The sequence below is a fragment of the Macadamia integrifolia genome, chromosome 10 (assembly GCF_013358625.1).
Source record: "Macadamia integrifolia cultivar HAES 741 chromosome 10, SCU_Mint_v3, whole genome shotgun sequence".
NCBI lineage: Eukaryota > Viridiplantae > Streptophyta > Magnoliopsida > Proteales > Proteaceae > Macadamia > Macadamia integrifolia.
In genome coordinates this window covers 24,092,305-24,111,140 of record NC_056566.1, presented here as the reverse complement: position 1 = coordinate 24,111,140, position 18,836 = coordinate 24,092,305, and the positions used below count along the sequence as shown (strand labels likewise).

General features: G+C 38.7%; 1 protein-coding gene across 3 annotated transcripts in view; it reads right to left on the bottom strand.

Moving 5' to 3' along the window:
- Positions 1–18,302: 18,302 nt before the first annotated feature.
- LOC122091887 (OVARIAN TUMOR DOMAIN-containing deubiquitinating enzyme 7) overlaps positions 18,303–18,836 on the bottom strand; it is a 48,637-nt gene continuing 48,103 nt past the window's right edge. For all 3 annotated transcript variants that reach the window (XM_042662118.1, XM_042662119.1, XM_042662120.1), the window contains one exon: positions 18,303–18,739. The gene's annotated coding sequence lies outside the window, so the exon portion shown is untranslated. The remainder of the gene's footprint in view (positions 18,740–18,836) is intronic.

Genomic DNA, 18,836 nt, shown 5'->3' with positions numbered 1-18,836 from the left:
GACTTCGTCACCGGACTTTCATGCACACCTAAGGGGATGGATGCAATATGGGTGATAGTCGATCGGCTTACTAAGACTGCTCATTTCATTCCCATCAAGACCAAGTTCTCTATGGCCAAATTAGCATAACTTTTTATGGATAACATAGAGCACTTGCATGGAGTGCCGGTGAGCATTGTATCAGATAGGGACCCAAGGTTCACTTTCAGGTTTTGGAAAAGCTTCCAGCATGCCTTGGGATCACAATTGAATTTGAGTACTGCTTTCCACCCACAGACGGATGGTCAATCGGAGCGATCCATACAGATATTGGAAGACATGCTCAAGGCATGTGCAATGGAAATGTGTGGTAGTTGGGAAGATTATATACCCCTTATGGAGTTTACCTATAACAACATTTACCAAGCTACAATTGGGATGGCTCCGTATGAGGCATTATATGGTAGGAAGTGCAGGACTCCTCTGTATTGGGATGAGGTAGGCGAATGCCGAATGTTAGGACCTGAAATGATACAGATGACTTGTGACAAGGTCGATGTTATTCGAAAAATGATTAAAGCAGCTCACTCACGTCAAAAGAGCTATGCGGACAATCGCAGGAAAGACATTGAATTTTAGCCAGGAGAAAAGGTGTTTCTCAAGATCTCTCCTACAAAAGGGTTGCAAAGATTTTATAGAAAGGGGAAGTTGAGCCCGAGATACATTGGCCCATTTGAGATCTTAGCTCGAGTTAGCTCAGTAGCCTACATGCTTGCTTTGCCACCTTCACTCGAGAATGTTCATAATGTATTCCATGTATCCATGCTAAAGCGATATGTCCATGATCCATCTCATGTATTACCCGTGAAACCAGAATACCTAGAAGCGGATATGACCTATACAGAGCAGCCAACTGAAATCTTGGACTGAAAGGTGAAAACCCTTCGCAACCGCTCCATTTCATTCATAAATGTGCGATGGGCTAATCATTCACTTAAAGAAGCATCTTGGGAGAAAGAGGATGAAATCCAAGCCAAGTACCCTCATCTTTTCGAGCAACCAGGTACGTCAATTTTGAGGACGAAATTTTCAAAAAGGGGGGGTGAATGTGATACCCTACTTTTTAAATCCGATCTAATTACACGGTTGACCCGGTTTAACCATACAGGACCCGAACCGGAGAGGGTTAAGGCGGGTTCCTTATGGACTATGATGGCAAGGGTAACTTTGAACACCAGTTGGCCAGATAAGTCCGAGTCAGTGCTAGAGGAGATGGGTGTACCCAAGCCGTGCACATGCACATATCATAAGGCCATGTACGGATAAAGCAGGTATGTAGCCATATCCTAAAGCACATACGTATAATATACCTTATGCCGAGAGTGAGATTCGTGTCGAGAGTCGAATTCCATCAAAATTCCACTTGTTGGCCAATTTTCGGCCCTCAGGTGGGCGGTCACAGGTGGGTGCATCCAGCCACCTGAGTGACCCACCCATGTGTTACTAATGGTTTTTAGAAAGTATAAATAGCATTTATGATTTCTCTATTTTCTCATTTATGACATTCGGGTGTTTGGTGAGAAAAGTTAAGAGGAGAGAGAAAAGGAGGGAGAAAAGAGAACGGAGAAGAAGAAAGGAGAGGAAGAGGAAGAAGGAATGGATTTAAGTGGCACCAAGGCTTGATCTTCCCATTCCGACGCCGGAAGAGTGATCCCCAACACGAGATCTACGTTTAGAGGTGAGCGAAGGCTATATTCCCTAAACTTTCACCATACCCAAGTAAAACCCTTGATTTGGGTAGTGGTTCTTGAGATCTTGTAGGTTCCCCTTGAGATAATGAATCTGAGGTTTAATAGATGGTTTATGTGTTGATTTTGAAGGATTGGAAGAAGTGTTTCCACAGTTGGAGGAGCATTGGTGGTTTGAAGTGATTTTGGGGTTTTTGAACGAGTTCTTGAGCAAAGAAAGTAAGATGGCTTCCATTCCTTAAATCTAACTTAGATCTAGGTTAGAACCATCTTATGAGACCTTGAATGTGTGGAGAATGGGTTTGAAAAAGTCCCATTTGATTCCCCAAAGGTTGGGGAAGGTTTCGGGGAAAAATGACATTTTCCCTCCAAGACCGGTGGGCCAAGACCGGTGGGCCAAATGGCCCGCCTGAGGGCACCCACCTGAGAGGACAGGGCCTCGAGGCCAACCGACGGGCCCTACCGATGGGCCGACCAGTGGGCCAACATGCCCGCCGGTCCTAGCAGGCCTTCCGCCTGCACCGACGGGCCCCTACAGGCAGGCCGACCTGCCCGTCAGTCATGACAGGTGGGTCAGGACCGGTGGGTTGACCTACCCGTCGGTCAGGACCGGTGGGTCATGACAGGTGGGCTGTCTGACCCACCCAAGAGGCTCCCGGAGTGATTTTTTCGTCTGAATGGACCCAAAACGGACGTGCGACCTTCTTTTAGGATTCTAAACATGATTTTATCATCAAATCTTGTTAGTTTTGACCCCAAAGTGGCGAAATGCTAACCCCCTTCACTTATGATAGGTTCACCAAAACTTACGCTTCTCACATCGGATCTCACCCGTACTGGGCGTGAATCTTTGTACACAACAAGTAAGTGGGGAGAGGACGTTTGGCCTTATGTTAAGGCTTGTTTGGCATTCATTTAATTGTATCTAGACTAGTCATGTCATCATACAAATTATGTGTAGCTTAGCCATCCTCATATTATTATGACATGTGTGTTATGTTTATTTTCTCAATGTCAAATGTTGTTGTGATTATGTGATGAATGATGACATCATTGTGTATAATGCATTAATAGACTAGATGCCGTAGTCGGCTTGAAAACGAGTGCATTGGTGGCCCGTGGAATGGGACGTGGTACTATGCAATCGTACTATGTCATATAGGAGCATGCGGTTTAGGATTATCATCTTCTCGTGCTATGACCCTTCCCAACAGGGGTTGAGGTGTTGGGTTACAATTTGGGAGGAAGCAGTGGTCGCGGTTGTCGGGTCACTGTGGCGGTTAGACATACTCCCGACTAGTCATTAAGACAGTCGGCAACCCTGGTGGTGTATTCAAGATGGCCAATTGTACTGCTTTTAAATTACTGGAGTCAGCACCTTTATTTTTTGTCATTTACTTTTATGTTGAGAGTCGATGGTCGGCATGTCTTACTTTTCTGAGTACTCATGGTGGGCCTTCTCCGACAGCCCTATGGGCGTATCGCGGGATGGAGTTCGCGGCTTGTACCCAGAGTATACGTGCACTATGGTTGTAGTAGCACTAAACCCAAGACTTAGTAATGTTGTTTAGGTGGATGTGATGAAAAATGGATTGCATAGCATATAGTACATATGATTTTGATTGTTGTGTGGATTGTTGTGTGGTCCTTCTTTTCACTTACTGAGTTAGTGAGCTCATCCCACGTGTGCACCTCATTTAGATGATCTTGCAGGTCACTAGCCTGAGGATCAAGGGTCAGGCCCCACAGTGAAATTCCCCGAGGAGGATTGGTGGGTTCCCGAGGACTATGAGCACAGCACGGATTGCACGTGCGAGGGTTGTGCTGTGGGACCACAATAGTGACTCCATACAGGGTTACTTTTTGATTCTTTTGACGACCCCTTTTGTGTACTTGATCTGTAAATTGTATTCTTTTTGTTTTTTGTATAAATATCATGTCTACGGGCCCACATGTACTCAACTATGTATTACAATTTGGGTATCAAGTATATCTAGGATATTTATAGGTAAATTAAGTCTTCCGCTGAACTGTTGAACATTTTCTTAATTGTGTGTATGTTGTGGTTGGATACTATATCAGATGATCCTGGAAGATTTGGGTTAACCGGAGTTAACCCTATCACCGGTCCAGTTCTGTGTGAATGGGGTGTGACATTACCAGTTTGTTTCTCTACTTTTGCTTTATTGTTCTTAAAAGCTTCTAATGCTTCATCTTTATGAATAAGAAGGTAGATATACATATTTCTGGTGTGATTATCTATAAAAAAGATGAAGTATTTCTCACCATTTAGACATGGTGTGGGAAATTGTCCACAAATATCGGTATGTATGATTTCTAAGGTCTTTGTGCTTCTCTTAGCACCATTTTTGGACTTATTTGTTTATTTTCCCTTAATACAATCAATACAAATGCCAAAGTTAGTAAAGCCTAAAGCCTCAAGGATTTCATCCTTTATTAACCTTTTCATTCTCTTAATGGAGATATGTCCTAATCTTTGGTGCCATAATTTGGAGGATCTTTCATTTGTGGTACAATGCTTGTTTCCAATATTAGATGAACCAGACAGTAAATTGCGTCCATAAGATGAATCTAACTGCAACATATATAATCCATTTACTAAAATACCAGAACCTGCATCAATATTGTTTTTCTGAAGGGTAAAATAAGTACCATTAAAAACAAATTTAGAACCAAATAGTGCCAATCTAGACACTGACAATAAGTTCCGATTAAAAGTAGGAATATAAAAAGTCTTGTTCAAATCTAAGACAAATCTAGATGACAGAATCAATCTGTAGACTCCAATAGCTTCGACTTGAGAGTGTGTCCTTTCAGCAGAATGAACATGTTGCTCACTTAATGTTGGCAGCCTTGTCTCCAGAAAGCCCTGCATAGAATTGGAAACATGAATTGTTGCACCAGAATCAATCCACCAATTTTCATAATGAGAATTTACAAAATTAGACTTATAACAGACAAAGGTTTGAAAGTTACCTTTCTTTTTCAGCCACTGTTTGAATTTGGAGCAATCCTTCTTCATGTGTCCTATCTTCTTGCAGAAGAAGCACTTGGAAGCCTGCTTGATGCCTTTTTTTCTTGATAGGCTTCTTCCATTATTTCTTCTTCTAGTTAGACTTAGTGGATTGTCCTTTCTCATAGGTGGTTGCTAGGTGTATACTCTCATTTATTTCCCTTTTGAGTATTTTCTCCTCTTGAACACACATGGTCAACATTTCATTGAAAGTCCATTCATCTTTATGTGTGTTAAAAGAAATCTTAAAGGGACCAAATTCCTTAGGAAGAGTGTTCAGAATGTAGTACAGTAGAAAATGTTTAGAATTGACCAATTTCAGAGATTGTAGGCGGGTTGCAATATCCTTAATATGCATTATGTGAGCCCTCACACCCTTACTTGGATTGTATTTAATAGAGCTAAACTGACCAATGAGTGTCATGGTAACTGCTTTATTAGAACTAACAAACTGAGATTCTATGGCCTTAAAATATTCCTTGATGGTATCACATTCAAGAATAGACCCCCTGATGCTCAAATTAATGTGAGTCTTAACTAGAGACTTACAAAAGTTGTTAGAGCGTTCCCAGTCCTTATGATAAGCTATCTCATCTGTAATGATATTTGTAGTGAGAGCATCAGGCTTATTATCTCTAATTGCTAGATCCCAGTTCATGCACATGAGAGTAAGGTTAACCTTCTCTCTCCATTCAGCATAATTGTCCCCAACCAATATTGGGAGACGGAATTGGTTATCTAACATAACTACAAAATAAAATCTACTATAAATCAGTATGCTCAATTAAAGTGACAACAATACTAAAATTAACACATGTTATTTTAGTGATAAAAATCAAGCTCACTACAACTTGCCTGTGGGCTAGGATTGCAAGTTACTATGATTTCATTTCTTTATATTGAAAATAATAAGTATTTTAATTTTTAGTGTTAGGCTTATGTAAATTACAAGCTACCTGTGGGCATCAACTGTAATTAACTGTAATCTAAAACTAAATGACAAGACTAGAATGTATCTCATCAGACAAGCATAACTGTGGGCATCAGCTGTCTTAATGTTCAACATTACTATCTTATCCCAACTTCCTTGCACTAAAACAAACACTACATGTGGGCATCATGTTTATTTTGTACAGAAATTGCAAAATTAAGATGCCTTTTCTATATTTATAAGATTGCCTCAAACCATTATGAGATTTTAAAATGATGGAATATGTGGCATACAAATCCCCTTAATGACAATCTTGTAAATACAGGATAACACTTTAATGTTATGAGTTTGCATGATTTATTAGATTCTTAATTAGGTTATGTTTTCACATAATAAATAAATAAATAGCATGCTCATATTTTCATATAATAAGTAAATAAATAAATATCGTGCTCATAACATTAATTTGAATCGAGATAAAACACTAAAATTGTATACTTTATAGCCATAATGCAGCCAAACATACCCTTATGTCCCTAATTTTTTTTTTTTTGGATTTATTTCAATGCTTTCTTTATGTCTTTATGGAACATTAAAATATCATTGACAGGACCAAATTACATACTCCCACTGTTTTAAAGTATCTTAGGGTAAAAATGGTTCAGAAGATCCAACAATATATTTTAATAAAGTCAGAAAAATTATTTTTCTGAAATATCTCTGTCAGATTTATTTCACAGAAATATTCAAGGTTGTAATTGAACCAATTAATCAAACCAAAAGAACCAAATGGTTCAAAAAACAAGTTTTCGGGTTGATTGTGATAGATCTGATCCGACACATGTTAGCACCATAAACATGTAGGCCTTTCTTCATTTTTTTTTTTTTTTTTTTGTTTGCCAACGTGGTTCTTAACATGAATCTGAAGTTGAATCGATCTACCAGAAGGATGGGCCACGGATCCAGCCCATACAATGCAGATTTTGTACACATGGGGACATACTAAACAGGTTTTAAAAAAATGGGCCCAATTAAAGACAATGATTGTTACTAGAAAGGTCGCCATACCCTTCTCACGATTGCAAATCTTTAATATGAATAATTTTAATATTAAATCTTATTTATGAGATAATTAATAAACATTTATTAATTGGGTAAAGTGATTGAACCCCACATTATGTGGAACCGTGCTTGCCCATATCACTTCTATACGATTTCTACCACATTATTTTTTTTTCTACTTTTTAAACAACCCACAAATCGTACAGTTTTCAAAAACCTTTGGTAGAGAAGTGGGAAAGTCAAACACTAAAGCCTTTAAATGCCTTTTGTCATCCAATGCACTGTTAACATGTGTCAGGTACTTATTACTAACATTAAGAAAGAGCAAAAAATCCCTCACTGATTTAAAAAATTACACCCATGTGTAATCCCATGTTTACATTTACCAATAAGAAGATGACACATGACAAAGAGTATAATTAACCACTTTAGGAAAAATATAAAGTAAGACTTTAACAATATAAAATGACAGGGAATATTCCTATCATCTTCATTATTGCATTAAAACATAGGAACCGACCATGGCCGCTGCCTTCACTGGTCATCGGTCTACGGCTCCCTACAACGTCGATGCCAACTCCGATTTAGAATTCTATTACCGACCAAAGCCGATCCATTAAAGTAGGGAGAAAATTTTAATTAACGGTATGCATAGGCTGCGGCTCAACAAATGTGTTTCAATTCATGGCCGTTTATGGCAAAAAAATATAGACAATATAAACATCAAATGATGGTCAGGAGGCTGAAAGCCTCGAATTTGATACCACCTGTAGACTAAACTAAAAAGATGGAGAATGCAGAACTTACCTCCACCATTTGGACCGATGTTTACCATCGCAGACCAATCATTAATGATGCTTTCTGTTCACCGGGGAGATGTTGCAAGCGGTAGTGAGCAACGATTAATAGTTGAAGTAGGTGGCTAAAGATTGCTTTAAGGTCTTCTTGTTTCTCCTCTTGTCTCTCTATCTCACTCAATGATGGACAAAGTCAGTATTTCATATAAGTGAAACAAGGGACCCCCAATCCCCTATATCTCTTATATTTGGTAACTATCTCCCATCAAGCTGGTTACCTAAGGGAGAGGGAAACGTGCACTACACCACTACTACTGATGATATGGCACAAGATGCCACATCATCTTACAACAGAAATTTTCACCTTCCATGATTTTCTTAAGAAAATAATAATTGAATCTTTCTGTTTAAATTAAAGGGAGCGGAATAGGAATGCTAACGGGATACAAAGGTATTAGGAATGCTAGCGAGATACTAGCAATAGAATTTGTTTATCCTAAATATAACCGTTGGATTGAAATAAGAGTTTTAAGGCTTCTATCCACCGCTACTACACTTTATCTCTCCCCTAATTCTATTTCCATTCAAGTCTAACGATTCAAGCACGCTGGAACGCCACCAAAAGCTGCCAGAACAATTCATTGTCTACCTCTCCATTAGAGTTTTGGCAACCGACAAGGAAAGGCAAGGGGGAAGAAGAAGAAGCATAGGTGGTCTGAGGACCAAATATATTAGAGAAATCGAACTCTTCATCAGATATGGGTGCGAGGTGAGGACACCATCTCTCTCCCAGTTCTCTGATTCAAGAGAGTGTTGGTGTACGATGTCTTGTATTCCATCGCAGTTCAATCCAGGGAGTACTGGTGTAGCACCTCGACAGGCAGGACAACGGTCCCACTAGCCGATTAGCCGGACGTGGGGGTTGCACGGGGGGCAGGAGACCCCTTGCATAGTAGAGGGTGTAGTGGTGCGCAGCCCCCACTCGAATTTTTATTTGAGGGTAATTGTGTACTTTTCAGATTAGGGTTTTTTGCTATATATTTGTAGCGATGATTTCTTTCTCTGTAATACAAGTAATACTGAGAGGTGTGAGGACGAGCGCTGTAACCATATTCTCCATTAATAGTGAAGCAGGATCTCATCTCACCGCAGATGTAGGCAACCTTGTTGAACCTCGTAAAATCCGTGTGCATTGTTTGTTCTGTTTTTCTATTATCTTTTACATTTTTTTAAGGTTGCATTTCTACAAATTGGTATCAGAGATCTAGGTTTCCATTTTCTAGGGTTTACTATCACGATGGCAGGGAAGGGATCGAATATCAAGTATGATATCGAGCGGCTCAATGGGAAGAAAAATTTCACTCTCTGGGGTCAAAGGATGAAGGATCTTCTAATACAACAGGGTTTGACAAAAACGTTGTTGGGGAAGTCAAAGAAACCTGTAAAAATTACTAATAAACATTGAGAGGAGATGAAGGAAAAGGTGGTAAGTGCTATTTGATTGAATCTTTCTGATGATTCCATATAATATGTTGCGGGTATCGAATCTGCACCGCAGTTAGGGGCAAAACTTAAAAGCATCTACATAACAAAGTCCTTAACGAACAAGTTATTCGTGAAAAAACAATTGTATTCTCTATATATGGAGGAAGGTACGGATCTATTAGAGTATCTTAATATGTTCAATCAGATCGTAAGTAAACTTGTAAACCTCGAGGTTAAGATCGGGGATTAAGACAAGGCGTTACTGTTGCTGTCATCGCTCCTAGAATCATATGATCACCTGGTAATGACTCTCTTGTACGGGATGGAGAACCTTGAGATGGATGAAGTCGCGACTACCCTCATGTCCAATGATACAAGGAAGAAGGTCAGTAGTACAAAATCTCAAGAAAAATGTGTTTTTGGAGGTGATAAGGAGCAGAAAAGAGGGAGATCAAATCAAAAGGGATCTGGGAAGAGTCGATCAAAATCAAAAGGGACAAAGACAAATGTCTCTTGTTACTATTGCAAGAAGGAAGGTCATCTAAAGAGAGAATGCTTGAAGAGGAAGGCGGACTTGAAGAAGAAAGGTATAGATAAGGCATCTGAGGAAACTATCGTGGTTGACAGTTTAGATTGAGATGATGGAGATGTACTCTTTATATCATCAGGTAAGAATCAATCTTCTGACTCTTGGATTTTAGATTCTGGATATTCATTTCACATGTGTTCACATAATGATTGGTTTGATACAAATCAACCATATAATGGTGGGTTTGTCCTAATGGGGAATGATACCGTATGCAAGACCATTGGGATAGACACTATCAAAATTAAGATGTTTGATGGGATAGTAAGAACTTTAGCAGATGTGAGAAATGTATCAAAATTAAGTAAAAACTTAGTATCTTTGGGGGCACTTGACTCAAATGGCTGTAAGTACATAGCTAAAGGTGGATTTCTCAAAGTTATTAAGGGTGTTATAGTTGTCATAAAGGGACAACTAACAGGAAACCTATACAGACTTATAGGGAGCACTGTTATAGGTGAAGCATCTATAACTACAGTTGCAGGATTTGATACAGATGATATATATCTGAGGCATATGAGGTTAGGGCACATGGAAGAAAGAGGATTGATAGAACTTCATAAAAGAAAACTATTGAAGGGAGTGAAAACTTATAAACTAAACTTCTGCAAGTATTGTGTGTTCGGAAAACAATACAAGGTTAGTTTCAAAACTATATAACATAAAAGTAAAGGGGTGCTTGATTATGTACACAACAATGTATGGGGTCCTTCAACAACAAAATCTAAAGGTGGGGCAGAATACTTCGTTACCTTTGTTGATGATTACTCAAGGAAATTCTGTATCTACTTCATGAAGCATAAAAGTGAGGTGTTCATTAAATTTAAGGAATGGAAGGCTGAGGTGGAAAGGATGACAAGAAAGAAAATTAAGTACTTGAGAACAGATAATGGAGGGGAGTACATGTACAAACAGTTTCTAGAATTGTATAAAGCTGAAGGGATTACACGTCACTTCACGGTTCTAAAGACACCACAGCAAAATGGTGTAGCTGAAAGGATAAACATAACACTTTTAGAAAGAGCTCAGAATATGAGGTTAAATGCAGGGTTGAGCAAGAGACTTTGGACAGAAGCAATGAATATGGCGATTGATTGTAAAATTTTTGAAGAGGTATGGATAGAAAAATCAGTAGATTATTCTATTCTAAAAATATTTGGTTGTCCAGCCTATGCACATGTTGAGAGTGAGTAACATTCCAAAGTTAGACTTAAAGTCTAAGCAGTACATCTTTTTTGGTTTTAAGAAAGGCGTAAAAGGATTTAAGTTGTGGGATCCAAGTTCACAGAAAGTTGTGGTTAGCAGGGACATTGTGTTTGATGAGTCTCATATGGTGAAGTCAAAATGTAATTCACAAACAGTTGGTGAAAATAAAGAAGGTTCTACTGTGCAGGTGAAGTTAAGTGAGTCAGAAATGATAAGAGAAAATGAGTCATCCAGTGACTTACCAGGACAACAGAAAGTTATAGAAGCTCTCTATACTGTAGCAAAGGGTAAAGGGAAGCGTACTCAAAAATCACCTATGAGATATGGGTTTGAGGATATTGTTGCCTATGCCCTCACTATAGGTACAGGTGATCCATCTTCCTACCATGATGCTTTGAGTGATGCAAAATATGATAAAAGGATGGCAGCTATGATGGAGGAAATGGAGTCTCTGCAGAAGAACAAAACTTGAGAGATTGTGGAAAAAACCAAAGGAAGAAAAATCATTGGGTGTAAATGGGTCTTTCATAAGAAAGAGACAGCATCTGAGAAGGAGCGTGAAAGGTATAAGGTCAGACTTGTAGCCAAGGGCTATGCACAGAAGGAGGGGATAAACTACAATAAAATATTCTCTCCAGTGGTGAAACACACTTCAATCAGGGTACTACTTGCTTTCGTGGCCATGCATGATTTGGAGCTTGAACAACTTGATGTAAAGACTGCATTTCTTTATGGTGACTTGGAGGAATAGATTTACATGGAGCAACTTGAAGGTTTCAAGGTGCAGGGAAAGGAATATCATGTTTGTCTGCTTAAGAGGTCGCTTTATAGTCTTAAGCAATCTCCTAGGCAGTGGTACTAGTGTTTTGATTCTCACATGATGAAAATTGGCTATCCAAGAAGTGAGTATGATAGTTGTATTTATTATAAAGTGTCAAGTGATAATTTTATTATTTTGTCGATGCTTTATGTTAATGATATGCTCATTGCTGCAAAGAACAAACATGATATAGTCTCCTTGAAGTCTTTGTTGAGTGCTGAATTTGAGATGAAGGATCTTGGTGCTGCTAAGAAGATCATTGGAATGGAAATCCTTAGAGATAGAAATGCAAGTAAACTTTGGGTAACTCAGAAGAGGTATATTGAAAAGGTGTTAGAGCGTTCAATATGGAAAAGGCCAAGTTGGTTAGCACTTCGTTAGCCAGTCAGTTCAAGTTATCTAAAAGGAAATGCCCTACAACACATGAGGAGGTAGAGCATATGTCTCAGATCTCGTATGCTAGCGCAGTTGGGAGTCTTATGTATGCTATGGTTTGTAGCAGGCCAGATTTGTCTCATGTAGTCAGTGTTGTTAGCAGATACATGAGTAATCTAGGGAAGGAGCATTGGAATGCAATTAAGTGGATCTTCAGATATTTGAGCAAGACTAAAGATATAAGTGTTATGTTCAGTGGTAAGGGAAGTTCCACAGAATTGGCGGGTTATGTTGATTCTGACTATGCCGGTGATTTAGACAAGAGGAAGTCTACTACCGGGTATGTATTTACATTGGCTGGTGGACCTATATCATGGAGGGCAATGCTTAAGTCTAAAGTCACATTGTCCACTACAGAGGAAGAGTACATGGCGACAGTTGAGGCTGCCAAGGAAGGAGTCTGGTTGGCTAGATTAGTTCGTGAGTTGGGGTTGGAGCAAGGAGGTATAGTGTTACATTGTGATAGTCAGAGTGCCATACATCTTACAAAGAATCAAGTGTTTCATGCAAGGACAAAGCATATTTATGTGAGATTTCACAATATCAGGGAGCTTGTGTCAGAAGGTAGTGTTCACTTGAGAAAAATTCATACAGATCACAATCTTGCAGATATGTTTACGAAGTCAGTTACTACAGAGAAGTTCGAGTCCTGTTTGGACTTGATTAATATTACTCATTGTTGAAGATGAGGGACACACCAAACAGGTGCGGGTTTGTAATGAGGTACAAGGATGAAGACGTCTACAGGTTATCTTACAGGAGGCTTGACAGAATTCAATCTAAGGTGGAGATTGTTGGTGTACGATGTCTTGTATTCTGTCGCAGTTTAATCCAGGGAGTATTGGTGCAGTACCTCAATAGGCAGGACGGCGGTCCCACTAGCCGATTTACAAGCCGTGGGGGTTGCCTACCCCCTGCATAGTAGGGGGTGTAGGGGGCGCAGCCCCCCGCTTGAATTTTTTATTTGAGGGCAATTGTGTACTTTTTGGATTAGGGTTTTTCGCTATATATTTGTAACGAGGGTTTCTTTCTCTATAATGCAAGCAATATTAAGATGTGTGAGGACAAGCACTGTAACCCTATTCTCCATTGATAATGAAGCAGGATCTCATCTCATCGGGGACGTAAGCAACCTTGCTAAGCCTCGTAAAATCCGTGTACATTATTTGTTATGCTTTTCCATTATCTTCTACGTCGTTTTAGGGTTTCCTTTCTACAGAGAGACCAAATTCCAAATCTAGTTTTGGATTTTATTTGATTTCTTAAGTAAAGCAGGCAGATTTGGATAGTTGGGTTTTGGTCTTAGCTCACGGCGCTCTGTTTTTTGTATGTATATGTCTTTTGATTGAAGTTTTAGGGTTTTGACTTGCTCCAAGCACGCAGGCACCGATCACCATTCCTCAGCTCTCACCAAACTCACTTCTCCACCAGACAGTCTATGAACCTCAAACCTCAACTACCCAAATCCTCACTCCCCATATTAGGACTTAAAAATTCCAAATTCTTCCTCCCTTCTGCAATTTTATCTTCTTCTTTTGCTGAAGTTGAGGGTGAAGAAGAAGCATTTCTGAGTAAACAAAGCCATGATGATGCAAAACCTGATCACTTGCCTGGTATGGCTAAGGCCTTCAACATCTCCTCCAGCACAGCTTAATTTCTATCTATATAGCTTTTGCTGCTCTGAGTCTTCCACTTTTCATGACATCTTTGGGGCGCGGGTTAGCATTGAAGATTAAATTGCTTTCTTATACAACACTGTTGTTTGGGTTTTACATGGCTTGGAACATTGGAGCTAATGATGTTGCCAATGCCATGGGCACTTCTGTGGGTTCGGGTGCTCTAACACTTCGATAGGCAGTGCTAACTGTAGTAGTTTTGGAGTTCTCTGGGGCCCTGTTGTTGGGGACCCATGTGTCTGGCACAATGTAGAACGGAATGGTGCCATTCCATTTGAAGCTCAGATTCTCCAGCTTCTACCTACTTGGTCTTGGCGCTCTCAGACTCAACAACCAAATTAATTATTAATGGGGGAGAGGGAATTGGAATCGGAATCAGAATCAGAATCAGAACCGGAACCGATGTCAGAGCTGGAGACGAAGAGGAAGAAGAAGGGGAAGGAAAGTAGCGGCAAGAGAGTGACATAGATTAGATATACACTATATTTAATCAATGACATATATTTGATCTATCTAATCTAATGGCAAATAAATGCTAGCATTCCTAATACCTTTGTATCCCGCTAGCATTCTTTTCTTTTTCCCTTAAATTAATTATTTGTTTTAGATTACTGCTTTGCAGATCCATAAAAGAAGGATTATAGAAATTGAGTCGCCGTGCTTGCGTGGGGCTTATTTGCTACCTAAGCTGCAGACTTGGCTTGCTTGCAATTATTATATTTTATAATAAAATTGGATTGAATAATGGGAGAATCCAAAACAATCACATTTTACACCAAAACAACATAAGAAGTTCATGGTTCAAAATTTTCATCACATGTCGGCTTGAACAACCATTAAAACTTGCAAATTTTACCAATCAATTCTAGCCCTGTATGGGGTTGCTACCACTTGTTAGACCTTTTAGAGATTCATATTAAACTCTAATTGATTCTAATATAGAAACAAAAACACGATGAATAAAGGTCCCTTAAACAATAGATGTAGTCTCTCGTGAACAATGATGAAAAACTACACAGAGGAGTCCCTTCCGCTCAAATCTTATGTAGTCTTTCACCCTTGGAGTTCTCTCATATGCATTAACTCTTCGAGGGGAATTAGTGCTTCCAAACAATGTAAATGTTAAAGGTTACGGCTTCAGGAATTGTTAGCCTCTATTTATAATAGTCCCTTAACCCTAATCTACTCTCACGATAGATTGGGTCAAGAATATTCCACCTGGAGTGGGCCAGATTAGCTGGGGCCCAATAGATCACTCTGGATCAGTTAAGCCCATCAAACCCAACACTCCTCCTTCCCCTATGTTTGCTACATCATTTCCTACTACAGATTACACTAACTTGCCTAATATAGACTATCCTATTATTATTTGTGGTACCTCTTTCGATCATATGTCTAAGGAAGTAGCAATGGGCGTCCATTGTTATTTACAAAAATCAATTTAAATTGTTTCCATAGATTATGGAATGATAGAAAGTACGATTGAGGCAAAAGCGAGGCGAAAATTCTCCAAAAGATCCAAGGATCATTATTATTAGGCAACAAATCCATAGAGGCTTGGACAGATTCTCTGATGTTAATGAAGATGCTCCCAAAGAATGATGAGGTTGTTTGGCCTTCAGATTGTTTCTGTGTTCCATTTGATATAAACAGATTAATGTTGTAGTAATTTTTAACGGGCAGGTGTTTTCTGTTCACGAGAAGTTCCTGTGCCACAATCAGATGTGCTTGTCTGTGGCTTGGATAGATTCTTTAATGTTAATGAAGATGCTCCCAATGAATGATGAGGTGGTTTGGCCTTCAGATTGTTTCCCTGCTCTGTTTGATATAAACAAATTAATTTTGTAGTATTTTTTTAATTAAACAATGGGTAGGTGTTTACTGTTCATGAGAGGTCCCTGCGCCACAGGCATAGGTGCGTGCAGTAACCACCTTGCTCTTCCTGGGGGCAAGAGGACAGAAAAAATTATCCCTTAAAAAATAGTTGAAGGATGTTGTAGAGATAGCACACTATAAGGGTGTTAAATGGTTCGGTCCTAAAATAAATAGTTTGGTTTAGTGCAATATCTTTTAGGTAAAACCAAAATTGAAACATTTATAAACGGTTTCGATTTAAACTGTTTTCTTAGGTTTTTCTAATTTTTTCTACTAACAGCGTATTTACCTTTTAAATTTTTATTGAAATGGATGTAAATTTAACATTGAATTGTTTATTGCTACATGTTTTCTTTTAATAGTTATTTAAAAAAAAAAAATTTTATTGAAATGTATGTAAACATAACATTGAATAACTTAAACTTATTATGTATATTAATCGTTTAAACAATTTGTTATCGGTTAAATCATACGATCTGATTTAAACCATTTACCGAAAAGATCTCAATTTTGAATCAAAATCAAATCATTTATTAGCAGTTTCATAGTTTTCAACAACAGCTCGATTCAGTTTCAATAAACGGTTTTCCATTTGATTTTGACACTCCTATAACACTATGGGTCATGACAGGGTGAGGCATGTCATGAACTTTCATAATGTTCTTTCCCTTTTCTATCAAATTGTTTTATCACTTTTTTTCTTATAAACTAATAATAATTTATTCTGTGGATATGGAATGCTACTAGGCAAGCAGAAAGCTCCAAAGCAGGAAGGTACAATTTGCTGCGAAATGCTACTATAAGATAGTTAGCTAAGGCCTAACATGCAGCAGCCGTCATCATCACATGGATGGAACCAACATTGAAGTTTGGCATGGGCACGGCCGCATGGGCTTTTGGGTCCTAAAGACAATTTCCGATCTTGTGATGTGGAGATAGAATACTTCCTTCGGAGTCCATTTGAATTGACCAGTAGGGCTCCAAGAGAAGTAATCTTCCAATATATTTAGTTCATCGATCCTAAAATTTTCCACTTCTTGTCAGGTACCTTCAGTTTCCCAGCTTTGCCTTTCAGCATTTCCTAGCTTCAACTCAGGATTGACCCAATGCAAGTCAACACAGTTTTAGTCATGGGCATTGGGATCAGTCTCGGCCGATGCCAATCTGAGTTGTCCTGAATCAGGCTAAATCGGATAGATTTACAATTTTTTTTTAACCCTTGATACCAATCCACTGATACTGAATTGCCCTGGAATCGATGTTGATCTCTGCCAATTCCAATACATACCACCCAATTCATGTGATCCAATACCGATCCCTCAAACCATGCACGCATACCCATTTTTCGCCTTTTCTTTACCTTCTACCACCCCACCCTCACACGCTCAACCAAAAAATGCCCACCTTTACTGAAGATTAATTGGATTTTTTTTTTTCAAAGAACGTAGATTAAATGTACATAACCTAATCACACATACAGGGTCATCCAAAACAAGTGAGAAAAAGACAAGTTCCTCAAGGCCTCGACACAAAGGAACAGAGAAACAGCATGCCAGCAATGCACACACTCTAGGCCTGACAACACCTCCCTTGGCAGTCACCTGCAATTTCATTGGCTGAGTTTGACTTACATTTCCAATTTCGGCAATGCTTAGACAACATGAAAGAACAACATTGCTACCCATTTGAATGCTAGTTTGCTTTCATCCATGATTCTCATGCCCCTCACCAATAAAATTTTGCACTTTCCCATTTCCTCTGTGACAATGATAGACGGTGGTGTCATCTCTAAAAAAAAGGGGATCCTAACCACCAAAATGGTTTCCAAGTTTTTAACATATGGCAGTTATACTAATTCAGTTGCACCATCTAACAGGTATACATGCTTGTCTCTTTGCTCACACTGGTGGCACTTCTTCTGAAAACTCAATGTCCACCCAAAATTTAAGATATTTTTCTAAAGAGTTACTTTTGGTAGAATCCCTACCAAAGACATCTTGGAAAATGGATGGATGCTGATCCAACTTGTGAATATTGCCAAACTCATCATGAATCTCTTTGGCACACCTTTTTTTCATGTGAATTTTCTAAGAGAATTTGGGCGGCAGGCCACTAGGTTTGGGAAAGAAAATTTTTTGTGCTTTATCTTTTAAGTCTCTTATAATGTCCCTTTATAATTCTAATATTATACCTACAGATGATCTGAATAACTTCTTTACCATTTTTATTATAACGTACTATTTCCTATGGAGACATAGAGATAAAGTAATTTTTGCTCATGAAAATTCTAACCCTTTTTTGTCCTCAATCTCATCAAACAATGGACTGACCATTACCATCAAACTATTAGGAACTAGGTGATTTCTCTCCAATCAACAATTCCTAATATAATATGTTTTCCTACTCCAAACACACTCGTACTTGTATGTTCAACTATCACTAATACTAATAAAATTATCTCTACCTAGCTCACTTGCATTATTAACAATGGAAGATGTGTCTCACTATTTGATGATTACATGATGACAAGAAAAACTTTTGAAGCTAGTGCTAGAGGATTTCTATATGGACTGAAATGAACATGCAATGATGGGTGGAATATAAGGGAGGTATGGAGCAATTCGGAGGAATTGAATCACACACTTCTTGATAACACTACAACAACATGGCCTTGAAATGCAGTCCCTCTTTTTCTCGATGTTCATAATTTTGTATTTATACCAGCCTACATGCTCAGGCCTACAAACGGAGTAGTTCTACTCATGTGACTTCTTGATACAAATATCATTACCAAACTCTTACACATAGACATCAGTAATCTGAACATTGATGTATTTAGTCACATATATATAATTAATTAATTTTTTTATTCTTCTGATTAGGAAAAATAAACATGAAAGAACAATACAAGTAAAGCATGTGATTCTTGATCCCTTAGACCTGGGATTGAAACCTTCTTCACCTAACACCTACTAACCCTTCCCTCTGTACCCACCAAAAAGAAAACCATGATTGTGTCAAACGTTCCAGATTATACTGCCTTTGCACCATTGATGCCAAGAAGGATAACATATATTTCATATAAACAAGACCTGCACTGGAGACCTGCATATCAGGGACCAAAAAAAAAAAATGACATTGTAACACTGTCAATGACAAGTGGGAAAAGTAATTCAAAATTGAATATGATTGTGCCAACATG